The sequence below is a fragment of the Eriocheir sinensis genome, chromosome 20, assembly GCF_024679095.1.
Source record: "Eriocheir sinensis breed Jianghai 21 chromosome 20, ASM2467909v1, whole genome shotgun sequence".
NCBI classification, from domain to species: Eukaryota; Metazoa; Arthropoda; class Malacostraca; order Decapoda; family Varunidae; genus Eriocheir; species Eriocheir sinensis.
Window position 1 is genome coordinate 14,550,912 of NC_066528.1, and position 21,850 is coordinate 14,572,761.

Consider the following 21,850-nt stretch of genomic DNA (forward strand, 5'->3'; position numbering starts at 1 on the left):
AAGTGCAGCCCGTCCACACCCTGGCCCTCCGCTCCTTCCTGTCCCAAGTGCAGCCCGTCCACACCCTGGCCCTCCGCTCCTTCCTGTCCCAAGTGCAGCCCGTCCACACCCTGGCCCCCCACTCCTTCCTGTCCCAAGTACAGCCCGTCCACACCCTGGCCCTCCGCTCTTTCCTGTCCCAAGTGCAGCCCGTCCACACCCTGGCCCCCCACTCCTTCCTGTCCCAAGTACAGCCCGTCCACACCCTGGCCCTCCTCTTCCTGTCCCAAGTGCAGCCGTCCACACCCTGGCCCCCACTCCTTCCTGTCCCAAGTACAGCCCGTCCACACCCTGGCCCTCCGCTCCTTCCTGTCCCAAGTGCAACCCGTCCACACCCTGGCCCCCCATTCCTTCCTGTCCCAAGTGCAGCCCGTCCACCCTGGCCCCCAACCTTCCTGTCCCAAGTACAGCCCGTCCACCCTATTTACTCCTTCCTGTCACAAGTGCAGCCTTCCACACCCTGGCCCCCCACTCCTTCCTGTCCCAGGTACAGCCCGTCCACACCCTGGCCCTCCACTCCTTCCTGTCCCAAGTACAGCCCGTCCACACCCTGGCCCCCCGCTCCTTCCTGTCCCAAGTGCAGCCCGTCCACACCCTGGCCCTCCGCTCCTTCCTGTCCCAAGTGCAGCCCGTCCACACCCTGGCCCCCCACTCCTTCCTGTCCCAAGTACAGCCCGTCCACACCCTGGCCCCCACTCCTTCCTGTCCCAAGTACAGGCCGTCCACACCCTGGCCCCCCACTCCTTCCTGTCCCAAGTACAGCCCGTCCACAACCTGGCCCCCCCCTCCTTCCTGGCCCAAGTACAGCCCGTGCACACCCCCCACTCCTTCCTGTCCCAAGTACAGCCCGTCCACACCCTGGCCCTCCACTCCTTCCTGTCCTAAGTACAGCCCGTCCACACCCTGGCCCTCCACTCCTTCCTGTCCCAAGTGCAGCCCGTCCACACCCTGGCCCGCCACTCCTTCATGTCCCAAGTCCAGCCGTCCACACACTGGCCCCCACTCCTTCCTGTCCCAAGTACAGCCGTCCACACCCTGGCCCCACTCCTTCCTGTCCCAAGTGCAGCCCGTCTACACCCTCCGCTCCTTCCTGTCCCAAATACAGCCCGTCCACACCCTGGCCCCCCACTCCTTCCTGTCCCAAGTGCAGCCCGTCCACACCCTGGCCCCCCACTCCTTCCTGTCCCAAGTACAGCCCGTTCACACCCTGGTCCTCCGCTCCTTCCTGTCCCAAGTACAGCCCGTCCACACCCTGGCCCTCCGCTCCTTCCTGTCCCAAGTACAGCCCGTCCACACCCTGAACCCCCACTCCTTCCTGTCCCAAGTACAGCCCGTCCACACCCTGGCCCCCCACTCCTTCCTGTTCCAAGTACAGGCCATCCACACCCTGGCCCCCTACTCCTTCCTGTCCCAAGTGCAGCCCGTCCACATCCTGGCCCGCCACTCCTTCCTGTCCCAAGTACAGCCCGTCCACACCCTGGCCCTCCGCTCCTTCCTGTCCCAAGTACAGCCCGTCCACACCCTGGCCCTCCGCTCCTTCCTGTCCCAAGTACAGCCCGTCCACACCCTGGCCCTCCACTCCTTCCTGTCCCAAGTACAGCCCGTCCACACCCTGGCCCTCTGCTCCTTCCTGTCCCAAGTGCAGCCCGTCCACACCCTGGCCCTCCGCTCCTTCCTGTCCCAAGTGCAGCCCGTCCACACCCTGGCCCGCCACTCCTTCCTGTCCCAAGTACAGCCCGTCCACACCCTGGCCCCCCACTCCTTCCTGTCCCAAGTACAGGCCGTCCACACCCTGGCCCCCCCTCCTTCCTGTCCCAAGTACAGCCCGTCCACACCCTGGCCCCCCCCTCCTTCCTGTCCCAAGTACAGCCCGTCCACATCCTGGCCCCCCACTCTTTCCTGTCCCAAGTACAGCCCGTCCACACCCTGGCCCTCCACTCCTTCCTGTCCTAAGTACAGCCCGTCCACACCCAGGCCCACCACTCCTTCCTGTCCCAAGTGCAGCCGTCCACACCCTGGCCCCCACTCCTTCCTGTCCCAAGTACAGCCCTTCCACAACCTGGCCCCCCCCTCCTTCCTGTCCCAAGTACAGCCCGTCCACACCCTGGCCCCCCACTCCTTCCTGTCCCAAGTGCAGCCCGTCTACACCCTGGCCCTCCGCTCCTTCCTGTCCCAAATACAGCCCGTCCACACCCTGGCCCCCCACTCCCTCCTGTCCCAAGTGCAGCCCGTCCACACCCTGGCCCCCCACTCCTTCCTGTCCCAAGTACAGCCCGTTCACACCCTGGTCCTCCGCTCCTTCCTGTCCCAAGTACAGCCCGTCCACACCCTGGCCCTCCACTCCTTCCTGTCCCAGGTACAGCCCGTCCACACCCTGGCCCCCCACTCCTTCCTGTCCCAAGTACAGCCCGTCCACACCCTGGCCCCCCACAATCTCTTGTCCTTCTACAATAAAGTATTTGAGGCGGTTGACAGAGATGAAAATTATGATGTAATCTATCTTGATTTTAGTAAAGCGTTTGACAAAGTTCCTCACCAACGACTGTTGCTTAAATTACAGGCTCACGGAGTAGAGGGTAAAGTTTTGAACTGGGTCAAGGCGTGGCTTAGCAATAGGAAACAAAGAGTGCAAATCAATGGTAAAAGATCTGACTGGGGATGTGTTACGAGTGGGGTCCCACAAGGTTCGGTATTAGGTCCACTTTTGTTTATTATTTATATCAATGACTTAGACACAGGAATTAGTAGTGATGTTAGTAAATTTGCAGATGATACCAAGATCGGTAGAGTAATTGAGTCGGATCAGGACGCTAGTATTCTCCAAGGTGAACTCAACAGATTATATGACTGGGCGGATAAATGGCAGATGGAGTTCAATACTTACACTTACAGATACTTACAGAAGACCTCCTGGAAGAGGCTTACGCCTGTGACTCCAGATCTACGTTAACAACTTGTGGCAGTGTGTGGTGGATGATTTGAGCCTTGTAATTATATTTCAAATCTTGGTTAGCCCAGAATTGATCGAGTCTGGATTCAAACTGAATCACTGTTATTGCCGTCACCACCCACTCAGGAAGTTGATTCCAATTATTCACTACTCTACTTGGGAAAGCATACTTCCTTACATCCAACCGTGATCTTGACTTAAACAGTTTCAATGAATTTCCCCTACTCCTGCTTTCTTCTCTAAGTTTCAATATTCCTCTGGTACATGCATCATCATATTTCCCAGTGAGTATCTTATAGGCCTCAATTAGATCTCCCCTTGCTCTTCTATATGCCAGTGTGGGCAGTCTCAGCTTCCTCAGTCTCTCTTCGTAGGAAAGTCCCTTGAGTTCAGGCACCATCCTAGTAGCCCTTCGCTGAACGTTTTCCACAATTTCAATGTCTTTCACCAAGTAAGGACTCCATACTTGGTTGGCGTATTCAATGCATGGCCTTACCAGTGCCTTAAACAAGGATTTAAATATTTCAGAATCCAATGAAACAAAAGTTCTTCTAATTATTCCCACTAAATTATTGGCTTTATTTACTTTTTCTACTAGATGGTCAGCACAACTTAGTTTATTGTTTATAATGACAACCACATCTTTCTCTGTAGTAATCCTCATTAACTGTTTCTCCATGTGATATCCTTGATCTTCAACAGATGTTCTTCCTATTCTCATGTATTTGCATTTGTCTGGATGAAATCTTAATAACCTTTTTTCACTCCATGAATATAAGTCTAACACATCTTGCTGCAACTTCCGACAGTCATCTTCTTCTTTAATGCATCTAAAGATCTTCGTATCATACATATATACTTCACTATCATTTGATATTTTATCAGGAGATCATTTATGAATATTACAAACAGCAATGGCCGAGAACAGACCCCTGCGGCACTCCACTTATCACTGGCTTCCAACTTGACATTTCCCCCTTCACCACCACTCTTTGTTTTCTCTGTGTTAGAAAAGCTGTAATCCATTCCTGGTACTCTTTTCCAACTCCATAACTCTTAATTTTACTTATAAGCCTTTTATGTGCCACTCTATCAAATGCCTTCATAAAATCGCAATATATTACATCAATTGCATAACCATCATCAATAGTTTCAGTCCACTTGTCCATAACTTTTATGAGTTGGAGCACCGTTGACCGTCCCGGGATAAATCCATATTGTTTTTCACTAAACAAATTATATGATCTCATGTGCGTCATTATCTCCTCCCTTATTATAGTCTCAAAATCTTACATATGACACTTGTCAAGCTGACTGGTCTATAGTTTTCTGGGATACACTTGGCACCCTTTTATATATGGGAGTAATATGTGCAATGAGCCAATCCTGAGGGAGTTCCTTGTGTGTAAAGGAGTATTGATAAAGTATTTCTAAGGGCACTAATAGTTGTTCCATAGCCTCCTTTATGATTCTAGGGTGTATCCCATCAGGTCCAGGTGATTTATGCTTTTTTAGATTTTCAATGATCTTTTTAATTTTTACTTTAGTAATTTCTAGATGAGTCAAGGTTGGTATACTCTTCACTTCACAGTCTGGCACTTTGCCTTTTGGCTCTTCCACAAAGACTTTTGAAAATTGTTCTGCTAAAATTTCAACTTTCTCCGATTCATTTTCAGTTTTACCATCTTCAGCAATGCCCTTTTGTAAGTCAGGAATCCTGGGTTTACTTTTTACCTTACTCTGGACATATTTCCAGAATACTTTGGGATTCTCTTTTACGTTTTTAGCTATTTCTTTTTCCTTAACCTTCACAGCATTTCGTGTTTCTTTTCTGATTTGATTGTTCAGTCTCCTGTACTCTTTCTCGGTCTCCATATACATTGTCCTGCTGAATGCATTCAAATTCCCTTTTAAAGATTTCATTCTCATCCATAACCTCTGTTTTCTTTTTATCTTAGACCACAATTTCTTGTTCATTTGTAAATTTTCATTTGTCCTCTTCCTGTATTGCTTAAAATTCCCTATCCTTCTTGTAGGCACACTCTTTTCTATTGCAACATGTAACTTTGACTTGAATTTACTCCACATTTCTTCTATATTAGTAGCATCAGATAAGTATTCCTTCCAGTCTATCTCCAGTTCCCTTCTCAACAACTCATAATCGGCTTTTCATACAAATAAATTGTCTTCTTTTCTTGAGCCAGAGTCTCCTCCATGTCACACACAGCGTGAATCACGGCATGGTCACTTCTCCCCAAAGGATTCCCAATCATAACTTCTTCCACAATTGACTCTTCATTAGTGAAGAACAAGTCCAGAGTGTTACCCATATGTTCTCCTCTCATCCTGGTAACATCCTTCACATGTTGCATCAAAAGCAATCACGCACCTTCTCCATGAATGTAGTTCCAAAATCATTTATTCCAGTGTTAGTGGTGTAATTTTCCCAATTTATTTGTGGCAAATTAAAATCCCCAGTTATAATCTTATAAGTTGCTTTCATCTCATTCATCTCTTGAAACAGGTCTAGAAGCAAATGATTGTTTCTCTCCAGGCTGTTTGGACTCCTGTATATTAATGTTAAAATTATCTTTTCTCCTTGAAGCACAATTTCCAAACAGCAATATTCACAAAATTTGAGACTAAATCAACCTTGTTATATGTGATACCATTTTCACATATATCAGTAGACCTCTGCCAACATTACCAAAGATATTAGTTTCCTCTATCTCATATCCATCAATATTATATTCTACTATATTTCTCTTGTATCTAAAATGCTTTGGTTTAACTTCAGATAAAGCAATCACACTTGGTTTTTCACTCATGGTATCCAGTAATAACTTCAATTCCAAAATCTTATCACAAGTATATACATCCACATTTGTAAACATAACAATAAACTTACTATTTACATTTTTTAAACAACCAACCCCTAGTGTACAACCATTATCTTCTACACTGGCCGTGACCCTTGCTCACCCACCTTGACAACTCTTATGTTCCAGGGTGGACCTCTGATCACATGCTTCCCCTTCCCTGTCTCCGTTAAGTTTTTGCTTTTCCAACAAGTCCTGATCCAATTGTCTTTCCCTCCTGGTTAAGTCATAGGCCACTCTAAAGTTCTTCAAGTTGTCATCCTTGGCCAATTCTTTAACGTTTCTAAATAAATCATTTCTCACTTCTGGATCAGTCAACACAGTTAGGACGGGCCTTCCTCTGCCTTCCTACTTTTCCCGAGCCTTACCACTCTTGCCATCTTCTCTTCATGAATCCCACATGCATTCAAAATTTGTTTCATAATCTGTCTGTCATGTTTAATTCTTTCCTGAAACATACTTGAGTCACACTCTGGAACATTGTATACCACAATGTTATTTTCCCTCTTCTTCTTATCATTTAGTTCCTCAAATACTGTATTCATATCCATTTCTTTCTGTATTCCCTGAGACACCTGATGTTCCCCATATGTCCTCTCTCCTTCCTTCATCTCTTTTTTGGTTGACTCCTTCAAGTCTGATAAATTCATTTCAACTCTTTCCATCCGTGAACTCAAATCTTGCATACTCTCCTTGTCTGTCATTACCCTGGCCTCCAGAACCCCCACCCTACCAGTAACATTATCAAGAACTTCTTTATCCACTTTGACTGCTTCACGTATCTCCTGAACCTCAACCTGGATTATCTCCTGTTTCTCAATTAAATCTGCTTGTGTCTTCTCCAGCTTTTCTATATATGATTTTAGTTTGGCACATCCTTTCGTGCAGGAAATACAATGCCAAGTAAATTGAGATCCAGCCTCTTCTTCCACCATAAACTTATAAACATCTGGTGGTATTTTTTCACACTTAGCATGGTACCATGTCTCACATATATCACATAGAATTGCCATATCCTTTTCTCTTACCATTTTACTGCATCTCCCACACACATCCCCTGTACTTTCCTTCCTTTCCTCTTCAGATATTTCTGTTGTTGTTCTGCCTGCAGGTTTCCTCTCAGTCCCACCATCCATTCGTTTATTCTCCATGTTTCTCTTTGTTTACCACTCAGATTACAATTTTAAAGACCTTATTTCAAGAGCTCACGGACGGCACGTCCACCACCAGTATTCTGAGTGTAGGTAGGAACAACCCCTCACATAACTATTGCTTAAATGACACTCTCATAAGTAGGTCTGGGTGCGAGAGGGATTTAGGGGTCTTAGTGAGCTCTGATCTCCGTCCAAGGGCACAATGCATTCAAGCTAGAAATCGAGCTAATAGAGTACTGGGATTTATTTCAAGGAGCGTAAGCAACAGAAGCCCCGAAGTCTTCCTCAAACTATATTTAGCATTAGTTAGACCTCATCTTGACTATGCGGTTCAGTTCTGGTCACCCTACTATAGAATGGATATCAAAATGTTAGAATCGGTGCAGAGGAGGATGACTAAGATGATTCAGGGGTTGAGAAACTTGCCATACGAGGAAAGACTCAAACAGTTAAACTTGCATTCTCTAGAAAGGCGAAGGGTGCGTGGAGACATGATCGAGGTTTATAAATGGATGAAGGGCTTTAATAAGGGAGACATTCATAAGGTTTTGTTGGTAAGAGAACCGGGTAGGACACGAAGTAACGGGTTTAAACTGGATAAATTCAGATTCAACAGGGACATAGGCAAAAATTGGTTTACTAATAGGGTGGTGGATGACTGGAATAGGCTTAGCAGTCATGTGGTGAGTGCCAATACAATTGTCACATTCAAAAATAGACTAGATAAATTCATGGACAGCGATATTAGGTGGGGTTAGATACACGGGAGCTTAGGGTCAAAGGAGCTGCCTCGTACAGGCCTACCGGCCTCTTGCAGACTCCTGCGTTCTTATGTTCTATGTTCTTATGTTCCTTCCTGTTCCAAGTACAGCCCATCCACACCCTGGCCCCCCACTCCTTCCTGTCCCAAGGGCAGCCCGTCCACACCCTGGCCCGCCAGTCCTTCCTGTCCCAAGTACAGCCCGTCCACACCCTGGCCCTCCGCTCCTTCCTGTCCCAAGTACAGCCCGTCCACACCCTGGCCCTCCGCTCCTTCCTGTCCCAAGTACAGCCCGTCCACACCCTGGCCCTCCACTCCTTCCTGTCCCAAGTACAGCCCGTCCACACCCTGGCCCTCCGCTCCTTCCTGTCCCAAGTACAGCCCGTCCACACCCTGGCCCTCCGCTCCTTCCTGTCCCAAGTACAGCCCGTCCACACCCTGGCCCTCCACTCCTTCCTGTCCCAAGTACAGCCTGTCCACACCCTGGCCTCTGCTCCTTCCTGTCCCAAGTACAGCACGTCCACTACCTGGGCCTCCTCTCCTTCCTGTCCCAAGTACAGCCCTTCCACACCCTGGCCCTCCGCTCCTTCCTGTCCCAAGTACAGCCCGTCCACACCCTGGCCCTCCACTCCTTCCTGTCCCAAGTACAGCCCGTCCACACCCTGGCCCTCCGCTCCTTCCTGTCCCAAGTACAGCCCGTCCACACCCTGGCCCTCCGCTCCTTCCTGTCCCAAGTACAGCCCGTCCACACCCTGGCCCCCCACTCCTTCCTGTCCCAAGTACAGCCCGTCCACACCCTGGCCCTCAGCTCCTTCCTGTCCCAAGTACAGCCCGTCCACACCCTGGCCCTCCTCTCCTTCCTGTCCCAAGTACAGCCCGTCCACACCCCCTCCACTCCTTAGTGTCCCAAGTACAGCCTGTCCACACCCTGGCCCCCCACTCCTTCCTGTCCCAAGTTCAGCCCGTCCACACCCTGGCCTTTACTCCTTCCTGTCCCAAGTGCAGCCCGTCTACACCCTGGCCCTCCACTCCTTCCTGTCCCAAGTACAGCCCGTCCACACCCTGGCCCTCTGCTCCTTCCTGTCCCAAGTACAGCCCGTCCACACCCTGGCCCTCCACTCCTTCCTGTCCCAAGTACAGCCCGTCCACACCCTGGCCCTCCGCTCCTTCCTGTCCCAAGTACAGCCCGTCCACACCCTGGCCCTCCGCTCCTTCCTGTCCCAAGTACAGCCCGTCCACACCCTGGCCCTCCACTCCTTCCTGTCCCAAGTACAGCCCGTCCACACCCTGGCCCTCTGCTCCTTCCTGTCCCAAGTACAGCCCGTCCACACCCTGGCCCTCCGCTCCTTCCTGTCCCAAGTACAGCCCGTCCACACCCTGGCCCTCCGCTCCTTCCTGTCCCAAGTACAGCCCGTCCACACCCTGGCCCTCCACTCCTTCCTGTCCCAAGTACAACCCGTCCACACCCTGGCCCTCCGCTCCTTCCTGTCCCAAGGACACCCCGTCCACACCCTGGCCCTCCGCTCCTTCCTGTCCCAAGTACAGCCCGTCCACACCCTGGCCCCCCACTCCTTCCTGTCCCAAGTACAGCCCGTCCACACCCTGGCCCTCTGCTCCTTCCTGTCCCAAGTACAGCCCGTCCACACCCTGGCCCTCCACTCCTTCCTGTCCCAAGTACAGCCCGTCCACACCCTGGCCCTCCTGCACCCCCCACCACCCGAACACTCACCCTGGGGGCCTGCACGCCGAGGGGCTCCTCCTCCTCCTCCACGAGAAACACTGCCAGGGCTCTTCAGGGCACGCGGCGGACCTCGACCTTGATCTTGATGACACAGGGGACTTGTTTGCTTCCTCCTCCTCCTCTTCTTCTTCTTCTTCTCCTTCCTCTATAGCTTCTTGGGTCCTTCTGGATTCTTTGATTTTTCTGTCTCCCTATATTCAGACTTTCCTATTTTCTCTTTTCCGATTGACCTATTTTCCCATTTACTTACCAATAAAATCCACGGGATTTACATATGATCTACATAGATCCTGTTGCCCGCCTCCATATTCATCTGTGTTTTGTGTTTGTCATATTTGTTTTTGAATGATGTTTCTTTTGACCTGATCTGCTTCTTTTTTCTCTTCTTCACACTATATTCAGGTTTTCCTATTTTCCGATTTGCCTATTTTCACATTTTTTTCTTTTATTTTCCCTATTTTTTCCTCTTTTCTTTCTAATTGGAGACTTTTTATGCCGTAAGTTGTAGTCTTTTTATGCATTTCATTTATGGTCTTTTATTTCTTGTATTTTCTTTTCCTTAGGCTTAGTTTTATCCTTGGAGGAATAATACATGGAGTGGCCCTCAGCGGGTCGCTCTCTTGGAGGAAGAATACAGTATTCTTCCTCCTCTTGAGCATGCGTTGCCTAACTTTGTAATAACTACCGATGAAGTCCTTAAAGCTCTCCAATCCATTAAAACAAATACAAGTCCCGGACCTGACAACGTGTATCCTATACTGCTTAACCCTAGAATGGAAACCGTTTGCCGTTGGCACAAAAATTAAGGTGTTTTTGAAACTCGCGCTCACTGTGGTTAACCCTAGATTGGTATCTCTGGTCCACAGCGTACATACGAAGTATACCTGGACCAACTGGTCCGGCTGAGGAAATAATAAAAAAAAAATACTAGCACTAATTTTTATTGTTTGAATGACTACAAAAATGAAAAAATAGATCCATCTGAATGCTATCACAGCAAGTATGAGGTATATCATGACTGTATAAAAATTTACTAAGCTAGGAAACAAAAATAAGTAAAATTTTGAGTGACTTTTGTAAAACATCTTTTGCAGTTGCAAAAAAGGTACATAATAAAAGAAAAGGCACAGAAACACAAGGTTGGAGGTCCAACCATCACGGTAGATTACTGCATTGCCCTGGCCAGCTTCAAAAGTGAGGTGCCTGGAACATATGAAAAAGACCATTATTGTACAAGGGGATGCATACGAAATGAGCCATGAGACATGGGAATGTCTTTTGCAATAATATTGCATAATTTTTTCAGGTGACTTTAGTTACCTCATACTGTAGGGCCCCTTCTATGAAATTTGGCATCACTGGACAGGGTCGTTTATGAAACAGGAAACGCCAAATTTTGTAAGAGACAACATTATGGTGGAGAGAGAGAGAGGGAGAGAGAGAGAGAGTTATTGTGTCAGAATATACTTATATAATTGTCAAAAAAATATTTTATTATCATTTGTTCGTTTACCTTTTACTGATAGCAGTTGGGGCACAGGAGTTTGTAGTGGTTGGTGCACACTATCTGGCCACACTCGAAGCACCTCCTCTACAACACTCTCACTGTCCTCGCATTCAGTAAGGGATGAAACATCGCCAAATACCTCCAGTGTGTCACTGGCAAGCATCTCCTGCATCTGACGCTGTGTTATTCCACTTCTTTTTTTCATCCTGATGTAAGGTCCTGGGAAAAATAGGACAAAATACATATTACGTATATATAGCCTAATAGCAACCGATTTATAAGTGGTTCCACACCAATAGACCATTTTAGCCTTGTCTAGCATCAGTAAACTACTGTAACTATCTAATAAGACCCTGCCATCATAATTTTTTATGCTACGTAATAACAAGGCCTATTACTAACATCGATGATATATCTGGACCGCCTGGGATCATGACACCTACTGTTACAGCAGTAAAGCAGCGTGGAGCGGAACGGCGTCCCCTAAAGTGTTTGGCAGCGCACTGAGAAAGGACAGCTGGTCCAGCAGCACTTTGTGGGGCGATACTGGGAAATTTATGGCGGGAAGATTAAATTTCAGGAAAAAGACCGGACGCTGTGGACCAGAAATACCAATCTAGGGTTAACCTTGGCCGACTTTTTCAACTCATTCACGGGCATGTATTAGTGCGTCGGTGCCCTGTTGAGGAGAGGCGGGTATCACAGTCCTCTGCTCCTTCTCACTTCTCTGGTATGATGAGTGCCCAGTGTGCCATTCGGCACAGCGTTTACAGTAACGTTATTTTTGTTGTCAAATAAAGTTTTGGAAGTGGCCATTTTGACCCAGGTGTGACGACATCTTGGAATTTTTTTTGGGGGGGTGAGCATACATTAGCCTTTGTACCTTACAAAAAAACTATATACAGAGGTTTGTTTGTTTTTCGTTTTTTTTTATTCGGTGCTGCGTGATAACGTCCATGTTACGAGACAGATCGTTCAATGAGTATGACTTGGCAGCATTTCTTCGGTGTGAGGACTTTCATCAGAGTGCTTTCATCATTGGGGGCTCCCGTGGTCCCGTGGTGGAGTCTCTGCCTTGCGCTTCGGCGGGGTGCTAAGGCGTGGGTTCGAGACCTATCCGTTACCATGGGGGTGGAAAGGTGGGCTCTTTCCGACACCCTCAGCCCCGTTGTTGGGCCTCCTCCTTGAAAAGAATTGGGTATCTCTCTACCAGCCGTCTGGGGGTTTTGCGCGGCATGCACCGCCTTCCTCCATTGGGGTATATCCCCAACGAAATACCAAAAAAAAAAAAAAAAAAAAAAACTCATCACGTTGCAAGCAGGAGAATCGCCGTTTTCCCTTGTCATTCGGTACATGGCGCCTTATGTTCAACCGGTCGTATCTCACCATTTGGTCCTAATTCCTCCATTGTGGTCGCAAGTGCTGCCCCGTGCGATGTTCAAAAAACGTCGTAGGCTCTATCATGTGACGTGAGGTCGCCCCTCAGCCTGACTGCTGGCGACCGGGATAGACGGGACGAGTCTCGTCCTCACCCGTCGCCATTGACGGAGCGTTTCCGCCTCATCCACATCTCCACCTCTTTTTTTTTTTTTTTTTTACGTTGTTGGCTATTGCGCCGGTAGGCATCTTCCCGGTGGGGCCTGATGGTCGGCCCAAGGCTTCTTCCAGGTGGGGCCTGATGGGCGGCCCAAGGCTTCTTCCAGGTGGGGCCTGATGGGCGGCCCAAGGCTTCTTCCAGGTGGGGCCTGATGGGCGGCCCAGCCCGTTCTGGCGCAGGCGAGTGTTTATAGTGGCACCATCTTGCACAATATAAGGTACGGGTTTGCACTCCTACTTACGTATAGCTTTACATTAAGGTGGCAAGAGTCACAGGAACGCCTTTTACGCATGACGTGTGGGTTAGTTGTGGAGATTTAAGTGAAGCCGATTTTGGCGGTGGCTTGGGTGGCATACTTCAATATTTTTTTTATCCCATGAAGCTGTAATAGCCTTCATACATGTGTATAGCTTTATTTCAACGTGTCAGGGGTCACTTAAAGGTCACTCATGCATGGTTTGTGCATTAATTGTGGAGATTTAGTCAGGTGGCTTGGATTAATATATCTTATCCCATGAAGCTGTAATAGCCTTCATACATGTGTATAGCTTTATTTCAACGTGTCAGGGGTCACTTAAAGGTCACTCATGCATGGTTTGTGCATTAATTGTGGAGATTTAGGTGTAGCCAATAAGGCTTTGGCTCGGGTGCCTTGGATTAATATTTCTTATCCCATGAAGCTGTAATAGCCTTCATACATGTGTATAGCTTTATTTCAACGTGTCAGGGGTCACTTAAAGGTCACTCATGCATGGCTTGAGCATTAATTGTGGAGATTTGGGTGTAGCCAAGAAGGCTTGGCTCGGGTGGCTTGGATTAGTATTTCTTATCCCATGCACCTGTAACAGCCTCCATACATGTGTATATCTTTATTTCAACGTGTCAGGGGTCACATAAATGTCACCCATGCATGGTTTGTGCATTAGTTGTGGAGATTTAGGGGTAGCCAAGAAGGCTTTGGCTCGGGGAGCTGTGATTCACAGGTTGTCTTGACGGTGACTGGAGAGTGAAATTAAGGAACACATGCTATTTTCTTATGATAATAAAACTCGTCTCTTGGAATGCTTTTTTATCTTTACATAAATTCCCAAGTGGTACACTGAGATTTGAGAGCATACAAGACACGTAAATGCAACCTGTTATAATTCTGATTGGGGGAAGAGAGGGGATGGGGGGAGGGGGGACAGGGTGGTAGAACACCCAAGAGAAGTAGGGGAGGGAAGAATGAGAAGACAGGAGTGTATGGAGAGAATTGATAAATCGCCTCTGCATTACCAAACTTCTCCCTTATTCCTTTCTCCCGTTACTTCTCTCATCCCTCTAAGGAAGTGGTGACACTGCTGTTGTGCCCCCCCCAAGGCTGCCGTGGTATTTGACTTGCTTGTTGAGATGAGACATCACAAGGTTGGAAACAGGAAAGTGACAACACCCTAAGACATCAATTACCCCTCCCAATTGCCAGTTTGGTGTGGTTTGCATACAGTACTGTCATCCTGCCCACCCTGCTGCCAGGAAAGGCCTGCTCTGCTTTGGTGAGTGCTGTGTTGGAGCCTTGTCACTCAAGTGGAGCACAATGTACACCCCCCCTGCCAAGGCTGTGCCCTTGTCCCCCCAACCACCCCCCTCTCTTGTCCCACCAGCCCAGGGTATGGCACAACAGTGTTCAGTCTGTGGCCTGAGTTACCTCCCACTGCTCTGCCTGAATCCCACCATCAGCGTCTGACCTAAGGATGACCTGGGACTAACACCTTGCCACCATCTGGAAGAGGATGTCCTCCCCCTCCCCGGCACCACCACACTGCACTCCACCCTCCCACCACCATCATTCCAACCACCCACTGATGCGTTAGATCCCTGAACCCCTAAACCGTCATTTTGTACTTGTTCTTTACAATGTGTTTATAATGTGTACATTTTTAGCTTAGCAGCTGGTAAGACCAAATACACTATATTATTATTATTAACACACACACACTTGACCAATAAGCCCAGGCCACAACAGCCAGCCCAGCACAGTCACCAAAAAGATCAGACCTTTCACAGGACCCAACAACCACATGTAGCGTAGAATGGAAAGTGAATAACTGTGTTATAGTATAGTCATAGCATTTCATCAAGCTTGAAAGTCACCTTGACATACGTGACCAATTGTAACAATTATTTTCCAACCTGTAACTCGTCACTCCTTCACGAGAGTTCGACTGACACACAACGGCAGTCGCTCTCGCTCCGACGCTCCTTGTACATATAGGCTAAGAATATAATCGCCTTAAGGAAGCTGAAGTCTTAATCAACGCCCTTTAAACACCCCCCGGTACCCCGTTACAACAGATCATGCAGTCACAGTCACCATTTGTTCCAATAGATGAATATTTTCTGTTCTCTGTGCTACACACAGCCCTGTAACACCACCACAACAAACACTTGCACTCACACACACAGCAGAACTGAATCAGCACAGCACCTCAAGAGAAGTGGACCTTCACGTGCCTGGCAATCTCACCCTTAGTCATGAAACGTTTCCCACAAACATCGCACTTGAACCCTTTATGACCAGAGTGTCTGAAGAGGTGCATGTCCAATATACTCTTCAGTTTGAATCTTTTCCCACAAACTTCACACTCATGCTTACTTTTACCAGTGTGTGTAACAGTGTGTAATTTGAGGGTACTCTTCCGACTGAAACATTTCCCACAAACTTCACACTTATGATTTCTTTCACCAGTGTGTGTAAGTGTGTGATTCTTGAGGGTACCCTTCTCAATGAAACATTTTCCACAAACTTCACACTCATGATTTCTTTCACCAGTGTGTGTAAGAGTGTGTAATTTGAGGGTACCCTTCTGACTGAAACATTTTCCACAAATTTCACACTCATGATTTCTTTCACCAGTGTGTGTAAGAGTGTGTAATTTGAGGGTACTCTTCTCAAAGAAACATTTTCCACAAACTTCACACTCATGATTTCTTTCACCAGTGTGTGTAAGAGTGTGTTTCTTGAGGTTCCTCTTCAGACTGAAACATTTCCCACAAACCTCACACTCATGATTTCTTTCACCAGTGTGTGTAAGGGTGTGTCTCTTGAGGCTATTCTCCAGACTGAAACATTTCCCACAAACCTCACACTCATGATTTTTTTCACCAGTGTGTGTAAGGGTGTGTTTCTTGAGGGTACCCTTCTCTATGAAACATTTCCCACAAACTTCACACTCATGATTTCTTTCACCAGTGTGTGTAAGAGTGTGTAATTTGAGGGTACCCTTCCGACTGAAACATTTCCCACAAACTTCACACTCATGATTTCTTTCACCAGTGTGTGTAAGGATGTGTGTGTTGAGGTGACCCTTCTGACTGAAACATTTTCCACAAACTTCACACTCATGATTTCTTTCACCAGTGTGTGTAAGAGTGTGTAATTTGAGGGTACCCTTCCGATTGAAACATTTCCCACAAACTTCACACTCATGATTTCTTTCACCAGTGTGTGTAAGGGTGTGTTTCTTGAGGGTACCCTTCTCAATGAAACATTTTCCACAAACTTCACACTCATGATTTCTTTCACCAGTGTGTGTAAGCGTGTGTAATTTGAGGGTACCCTTCTGACTGAAACATTTCCCACAAACTTCACACTCATGATTTCTTTCACCAGTGTGTGTAAGAGTGTGTAATTTGAGGGTACCCTTTTGACTGAAACATTTCCCACAAACTTCACACTCATGTTTTTTTGCACCAGTGTGTGTAAGGGTGTGATGTTTGGGGTTACTCCTATTACTAAACCTTTTGCCACACTCCCGCCTTTCATGAGGTCTTACACCAGAGTGTGTGGGTGTATTTGTTGAGGTCATCCTTCCCTGCATGTCTTTTCTCACACTCTTGGCTTTGGTCAGTAAATTTGCTCTCATTCTCAGATCTTCTCACACTTCTGAAATTCAAACTCTCCCCTTTGTGGATGAAGAGGCCAGCAGTTGTTGTTGTCGTTGTTGTTGTTGGTGGTGGTGGTTGTGTTGTTTTTTATCACTCCTGAGCCTCACACCAGCAGCAGTCTGCTCCTGCTGATCCCAGCCACTCAAGCTGCTGTCCCGCCTTGCAGCCTCCACTGCAACACTACTCTGGATGTGAGGAGTTGGCTGGCCTTGAGGAACCTCAGAAATGCTGGAGAAGGCAGCAAGGTTGCTTCAAAGCCACACTCAGTGACCAATTGAGCAGGCAAGGCGTGGGAAGCACCAAGGAGTCCTGAAGTCAGCGGCAGCAAGGACGGAAGAAGTACTGAAGACAGCAACTGTCTCGATGCCTCACTTCAACACTAACATCAGTGGTGGACATTGGGACACAAGTCATGTGCTGGAAAAAAAAAAAAAAAAGGCTGGTAAGGAAACAGAAGTTGGTGGGAGGGATCAGGGCGGTGGTGGGTGCACCTAAGGCAAGCAACAGGTCGCCGGGTCGGGCAAATAGTGCGTGTTGATGACATCACCGCTCTTACATTATTTACAAGGACCACACTGTTCTTTTGACAGGTTTGTATATGTTTCCAATTCTTCTGGTTATTGATTATTGCTGGGAGTGTGGGGGGGAGGGGGGGTAAAAAACAACTGCTAGTGTCACAAGAGCTGGCGGGGATAATCCTACAGGGAGGGACACACGAACTTGGTTTCATTGCTGGGCTGACGGTGCTGCGCACTCATTGGCCAAGTCTTAACTTGTTCTAACATGCATGAAATTAAGTTTGTATTCCTACCAAAACCCTTTTGAGTTTCAAGGTAACAGAGTGTACCGATAATAAACTGATGCAATGATACATTAATTGATAAATGTGTCTTTTGAACTAACCTAAATAAATCTGAAGCGATCCTCGTAACAATACTAAGACAGAACTACACGTAAACGGACAATATCCAGCGACCAAAGCTGCAAGCTTGATAGTTTTAAGGCGCCCACCACGCCAGTGTCCGTTGGATTTTTGCAGAGAGAGGAGTTGTGTATCATTATGAGAGGATAGCCTGTAGTATAGTGTAAAAATCCACGGTACAAATAGTATATACCAAATCGCAGACCACTACTATTTTTTCCCTCTACCGCGTATTGCTGCAACAATGTACCAGGCATGGGTTGGCGCATATATGTACCAGTTCGCGACGCACTGACGATATAGTCTTGTTCTGCTATTTGGTGTAGTTTTTATGATGATTATACGAGTTAGTGTCGATACAATATCTTACATTTTGATGAGCTGTACATAAAAAAAAATATTAATAATGTTTTTTTCCCCTCCTTTTCAACAGAAATGAACCCGACCGTCTTTTAAGAAGGGCGATCGGATACCTCATCTGGTGATTCAGATGATTCAGATTTTTTGTCAATTCAGATGACCCAGATGATGAGCTCTCCGAGGAAAGTGACGAGTCAGAAACAGATGAAGAGCAGGATGGGGAACATTATTTTCTACTCTGTTATGAAAGCAAAATTTTAATTTATCAGAATTTTTTTTTTTCACGTAATTTGTGAAGTGGTATTTTCTCTACAGTTCAGTAAAATACACTATAATAAATCAAACATTAGGATAATCTAATATTCAGAGTACTAGTAAATAGTGATCTGGAGCATTATTTTTTCTGTTATGAAAGCAAAATGTTCATTTATTAGGATTTTTTTTTTATGTTGATTGATATGAAGGGGCATTGTCCTTTACAGTTGATTACTGTTACATAATGCAATGCTTATATCTTGGAAGCAAAATGTCACCAAACTTTAAATGTATTTGGGATGCCTTAGCTAATTGTAGGCGGTGGTGGAATAGCGCAACCCGCCATGAATGCCCTAGGTCAATGAGGTGGGTGAGTGATTTTGAGGTGGGCTTTTTTGTCATAGGCGGTGCTGTAAGGTCATGGCCATAGCTGGGCACGATAACAGAAAACCTTATTCCCGATAACCGATAACTGATAATGGAAAACCTTATCAGTGATAACCGATATTCGTTAACTGGAAACACAAATATAGGCGATAACCGATACCCAATATTAATCCACAATTACGATACTAGCTAGCGATAAGTCCGATAGGCAAAAACAATACTATATTGATATTTCAAATAAAAAACATAGATGAATTCAAATTTTCATTATCTGTATTTTAGAAAACTTACAAATCCTGAAAACCACACGTTGACACGTACATATGGACGGTAATACTAGAAACTGCAATAAGACAAGACCCATAACGGTAAAATTCTAGTGTTTGCCCATACTCCCCCCTCCCCCCCATACTAGCCTGGGGACCTGGTGGGAATGCGGGGTTTCGGGTGGGGGACACGAAATTCGTCGCATTCGCATATTTTTTTTAGTGGGGGGGGGATAAAATCTCATTAGATCTAGGGAAATTCCCTAAATTTAGGGAATTTTTCCTCCCACCACCACTAAAATAAGCGTTTGCAACGAATTTAGTGTTTCCCACACGAAACACACGCACTCAGTGGATCCCCAAGCTTGTTTTGGGAGAGAAGCGTAGTGAACCCACCAAACGATGCTCACCTCACCATCTGGCGTGGCACCGGCGGCCATCTGTGCTCACATAAACCGCCTCCACCACACTCATGCCCTCTCACTAGTAGGTTGTCACCTCATCGCAAGGTTTCTGTCCTCCAAGTAGAGTCCGTGGCACCAAACACAGTGTATCTTCATTGTTTATCACTGACAAGTAAAACCACCGGCTAGCCGGGATCCATCCAACACCACACCTTTAACAATACTGCGGCTTGTGCAGGAAGTGCAGGCTCTCGAACCTCTTGCCCGAGCTGTTCGAACACATGAATCCTTACCAACCGGATTTTGAATCTGCTTCAAGGGCTCATATTCCCAGTATACAAGGTGATTGTGGATATTGACTCCGCGCCTCCAGAATACAATAATACGCCTCCATATATCATAGTAAAAAAAAAAAAAAAAAGTACTTTAAAGTAAAGAAGCCGAATTAATCCCCTTCCCCCAACAATCTTGGGGGACCTGCGTGAACCCGGGGTATTTGGGTGGGGGAGCATATTTAAACTACTCCAACCGAACGTTACGACCTGCTAACCAAGGGAGGGCTGCACCCCCCCCTGGAACCCCCCCCTCTTAAAGGTGCGTGTTCTAAAAAAAAAATAACCACGCGTGGTGGACCTGGTCTCACATGCGTGGGCTAATGGCTAACTAAGCGTACCATCGCTAACCTAGTGTACCATCGGAAATAGTATTAGGTAAAGGTGCGTGTTCTAAAAAAAAATAATAATAAATAACCACGCGTGGTGGACCTGGTCTCACCTAGCGTATCATTGCTAACCGGATCGTTGGCAACGCTGCTCATATTGCAATGGCGTCGCCACGTAAACACATCGTCCGTATGTATAATATGCCCTTAAGTACAATATGGAGGCGTAATATCGTATTTTTGAGATGCGGAGTGATTTTCAATAATTACCTTGCATGGTTTCCGTACGTTGTTAAAAAAAATGGAATGTATGAAATTTCCCTACATCTAAGTAATTGTAAGGAATTTCCCTACATCTAGGGTATTTTTCAACCCCTCATAACTCAAAACCTATGCATTTGCGACGCATTTCATGTTTACCACCGCATTCCCCAAAGTCTCAATGGCCCCCTAGCCAATTTTGGTTGCGAGGGGTGAGTATGGGCAAACACTAGAATAATACCCCCATAACTTAAAATACAGTTAGTTCCGTTTTGGAGAGTGAGATGTTGGTATTTTCCTGAGGTCAGGGTGGGAACCCTATCCACACCCTGGCCCTCTGCTCCTTCCTGTCCCAGGTGCAGCCCGTCCACACCCTGGCCCTCCGCTCCTTCCTGTCCCAAGTGCAGCCCGTCCACACCCTGGCCCTCCGCTCCTTCCTGTCCCAAGTGCAGCCCGTCCACACCCTGGCCCCCCACTCCTTCCTGTCCCAAGTGCAGCCCGTCCACACCCTGGCCCCCCGTCCTTCCTGTCCCAAGTGCAGCCCGTCCACACCCTGGCCCCACTCTCCTTCCTGTCCCAAGTGCAGCCCGTCCACACCCTGGCCCTCCGCTCCTTCCTGTCCCAAGTGCAGCCCGTCCACACCCTGGCCCCCCACTCCTTCCTGTCCCAAGTGCAGCCCGTCCACACCCTGGCCCTCCGCTCCTTCCTGTCCCAAGTACAGCCCATCCACACCCTGGCCCCCCACTCCTTCCTGTCCCAAGTACAGCCCGTCCACACCCTGGCCCCCCACTCCTTCCTGTCCCAAGTACAGCCCATCCACACCCTGGCCCTCCGCTCCTTCCTGTCCCAAGTGCAGCCCGTCCACACCCTGGCCCTCCGCTCCTTCCTGTCCCAAGTACAGCCCGTCCACACCCTGGCCCCCCACTCCTTCCTGTCCCAAATACAGCCAGTCCACACCCTGGCCCTCCGCTCCTTCCTGTCCCAAGTACAGCCCATCCACACCCTGGCCCCCCACTCCTTCCTGTCCCAAGTACAGCCAGTCCACACCCTGGCCCGCCTCTCCTTCCTGTCCCAAGTACAGCCCATCCACACCCTGGCCCCCCACTCCTTCCTGTCCCAAGTACAGCCCGTCCACACCCTGGCCTCCCTCCTTCCTGTCCCAATTACAGCCCGTCCACACCCTGGCCCCCCACTCCTTCCTGTCCCAAGTACAGCCCGTCCACACCCTGGCCCTCCGCTCCTTCCTGTCCCAAGTACAGCCCGTCCACACCCTGGCCCCCCACTCCTGTCCCAAGTACAGCCCGTCCACACCCTGGCCCTCCGCTCCTTCCTGTCCCAAGTACAGCCCGTCCACACCCTGGCCCCCCACTCCTTCCTGTCCCAAGTACAGCCCGTCCACACCCTGGCCCCCCACTCCTTCCTGTCCCAAGTGCAGCACGTCCACACCCTGGCCCTCCTGCACCCCCCACCACCCGAACACTCACCCTGGGGGCCTGCACGCCGAGGGGCTCCTCCTCCTCCACGAGAAACACTGCCAGGGCACTTCAGGGCACGCGGCGGACCTCGACCTTGATCTTGATGTCACAGGGGACTTGTAGATGTAGATGTAGATGTAGATGTGGAGCTATTGCCTTTGCAACGGCAGCTCCTAGTGTTCTCTCGGTCTTGATTTATTCTTCTGTCACTGCTGTTACTATCATTGTAGCTTGTTGTTCTTTTTGTTGTCTTCTCTTTTCCCGTAATAACCACATTCTGTGTATATTGTCCTTATTTTTCTCTGCGT

At 48.0% G+C, this 21,850-nt stretch overlaps 1 protein-coding gene and 1 long non-coding RNA gene across 3 annotated transcripts in view; one reads left to right on the top strand and one right to left on the bottom strand.

The window, feature by feature from the left end:
• Positions 1-14,946: 14,946 nt before the first annotated feature.
• Positions 14,947-21,850, bottom strand: part of LOC127001220 (zinc finger protein OZF-like) — an 80,971-nt gene continuing 74,067 nt past the window's right edge. The window contains exon 3 of the mRNA XM_050865451.1: positions 14,947-15,091. The gene's annotated coding sequence lies outside the window, so the exon portion shown is untranslated. The remainder of the gene's footprint in view (positions 15,092-21,850) is intronic.
• Positions 15,079-21,850, top strand: part of LOC127001221 (uncharacterized) — a 52,581-nt gene continuing 45,809 nt past the window's right edge. The window contains exon 1 of one of the 2 annotated variants that reach the window (XR_007754924.1): positions 15,079-15,203. This is a non-coding gene — a long non-coding RNA (uncharacterized LOC127001221). The remainder of the gene's footprint in view (positions 15,204-21,850) is intronic. The other variant, XR_007754923.1, reaches the window with a different exon arrangement.